This window comes from Pteropus vampyrus, unplaced genomic scaffold, assembly GCF_000151845.1.
Source record: "Pteropus vampyrus isolate Shadow unplaced genomic scaffold, Pvam_2.0 Scaffold151, whole genome shotgun sequence".
Taxonomy (NCBI): domain Eukaryota; kingdom Metazoa; phylum Chordata; class Mammalia; order Chiroptera; family Pteropodidae; genus Pteropus; species Pteropus vampyrus.
In genome coordinates, this window is record NW_011888932.1 from 4557151 (window position 1) to 4560186 (window position 3036).

Here is a 3036-nt window from a genome sequence, read left to right on the forward strand (position 1 = left end):
ACCAGTAAGTCTTTTAGATGTGATCTTGAGTCAATAAAACTAAGTTTTAATTTGGGAATTTATTGGGAAGCATAATTGGGACAGCTAGCTCCCTTTCCTTTCGTAGAATGATTATGGTCAGTAAATAGACTCTATTTGTATTCTCTCTCTCTCTCTCTCTCTCTCTTTTTTTTTTTTTTAGATGAGGTAACCCTTGGTTGACCTCACAGATTGCAAGGACCTTGTCAGTTTACAATCCCTTATTTTTTATTATTTTAGGCCTACAGTGCCTGGTTTTCCTAGGTGGTCTCCTATCCAAGTACTAACCAGGCCTGACTCTGCTTAGCTTCCGAGATCAGACGGGATCGGGCTTGTTCAGGTAAGCATGGCCATAGACTGTATTTTCTTTTTAGCATTAAAAATTCACCTCTCTTAATAAGAATGAAAATTCTTTGTAAATTAATCATTTTTAACTTTTTTGCTTCTTTAAAGTAATGCCTAAATGAAAAGTATATATCAAATTTTGCATGATAGTTACCTCTGAAGAAAATGGGAATTGATGAGAATTTAGGAAAATATGATGGAAGGACTTCAACTCTAGCTATAATATTTCATTCCAAATCTAAAGACATTAAAATTCAATAAAGCTGGGTGGTATACACATATATTAAATTATGAACCTCTGTAAGCTTCTATGTTTGAAATCTGTTATAATAAAAATATTTCCAAAGTGCATAAACCAAAGAAATTATAGTCTTTAAATTTAATTTTGGCAAGTTATGGTGAATTTGAATTACAGTTATGCCATGCAGTATGGCTGCACAGCTTGAAGATGTTACTTCGACTCCCTGGGCTTCCATTATCTTCTTATGAATTGCAAAGGTTGAGAGTATAATCTTTAAGATAACTTTTGGGCTATAACCTTTACTTCCATGAAACAAAAATTAGATTTAGACGATAATTTGAAATAAATTATAATTTAGGAACGCTGATTCAAGGAGTATAATTGATTGTGAACTGGTGGCACAATGTGGTAAAACTTCAGTAGACATAAAGTTCAATTGAAAAGAATTCTCAGATATGGGGATATTTTTCTTCCTCTGAATTTCATTTTTAAAAATAGTTTTAGCAATCTCATATAGTCATTTGGCTAAAATATTGTTTATTAATTTAACACAAGATTGAAAACTCAAATGCCTATAGGTGAGACAGATAAGTAACTGGGTAAAGGAGGCCAAGTGTGATCAGAAGGAGTGGCAGAGACTGTGGCAGAGTAAAGAGAATGCTGTCCTGTCTAATTAGACAATCAGTACTCAGCTTCAGCTTATTATATCCATGTGCCAGTTGGAGATCAACATTAATAAAACTTTTTGCTTTTTAAGAGAAGTTAGAAACCTGGATTTTATTTGTTGGCCACTAATACAATTTTTTTTTAAAGTATATTGTCTATCAGAGAAAAATATCAAATATCATGAAGGAACTTATATGAGATTTGGAAAGCAGACATGAAGCAGAAGCTATTATATTTAGACTATCGCAACAGTCATACATGGCAGACTTCCAAATTTCTTCTTTTTTTATTTTTAGGCGAGGCAACCCTTGGTTGACCTCACAGATTGTAAGGACCTTGACAGTTTACAATCCCTTATTTTTTATTTTTTTACGCCTTCAGTACCTGGTCTTCCTAGGTGGTCTCCCATCCAAGTACTAACCAGGCTTAGCTTCCAAGATCAGATGGGATCGGGCTTGTTCAGGGTGGCATGGCTGTAGACTCCAAATTTTTTCTTAAGTTCCTACTTTACATTGCAACAGTTTGCAGACTTCTTCATAAGCAGTAGTTTTCTTTCTCTGTTCCAGGATTTTTATTGATGTCACAATGAAAGTTTCTCCAATCCCTTGTGAATGCGAGTGTTGTATGTATTCTCTAATCTGATCAGATTTAAATATATTCAGAACCTTCATTTTCAATTGTAATGAGTCATTGGTAGTTTATGGCAGGCAGTGGCAAAACAGTTATTTCTGTGGTCACCTGGACTCAAGTACTTATAGATGTCAAGGCTATAAGCTGCTGCACTGGAACATTATAATAAAAATAATGTATATAAGAACTGTCAGATGAGTCCGTTGCTTCTAAATGTAATAGAGAAGTTGGAGGGGAAAAACAAAAATACACTTAGAGCTCTACAATTTCAGCTCAAGTCTAGATAAATTTTGAGAAAACTCCTATACCTGTCCTAAAAGAAACCCTATCCCCTATTTGAAATTTCTGACAAACAAATCCAAAGTCTTATGCTCTCATGTTAAATTTGGAGTATTGTTTCGGGGAGGGCCAGACCCTAAAACTGAGATAAGGATACTTGGCCAGATTTTAATTAAGCTGAAGACCTGGAATCTCCAAATTCTCCTGAGTCTCCCGTGCCAGAAGAAGTGGACTTTCCTTGACTGTGTAAGAAGGTTAGACTCCTCTTGCCTATAGAACCCGTAATGACTACTCTAGAGATAGTTTCCTTGTAGGCGACTGTTGATCCATAAGACCAGCCCCTACCACCTCTATTGATTCTGTGCTTGTAATATGACTCAACACCCAGTATAACAATGAACAGGTATTGAATGCAAGTTTTCACTGATTTGTATCAGCAGAAACTTGGGGGTTATACTATATATCTTCCTCCCAAAGGGACTTGTGTCCATTTGTCAGGGTATGTACTGAGGAAAGAAAACTAGCCAAACTTTCAAAGGATTAATAGACATTGCCTCTAAACTATGCTTATTCCTAGATACCCAAATGTCACTGTGGCTCAATAGTCAAATAAGGACTTGTGGAGGTCAGGTGGTTAATGGAGTTTTGGTTTGGGTCTGTTTCACTGTAAGTCCATTTGGTCACCAAGCCTCTGGCTATTTTCCTAGTTCTGCAATATATAGTTTTAATAGGCATATTCAGACTTCCTGTATTAGTTCCTTGATCTGTGGAGAAAGTCCTTTTCCTACTAAAATAGTAAGCCAAAAATAATACTACATCAGAGACTTAAAATATGAAGGGATATTGGTCCCTTCCTC

The 3036-nt window shown here is 35.6% G+C and overlaps 1 pseudogene; it reads right to left on the reverse strand.

Moving 5' to 3' along the window:
- Window positions 1-257: 257 nt before the first annotated feature.
- LOC111745306 lies at window positions 258-376 on the reverse strand (annotated as a pseudogene).
- Between the last annotated feature and the right edge of the window lie 2660 nt (window positions 377-3036).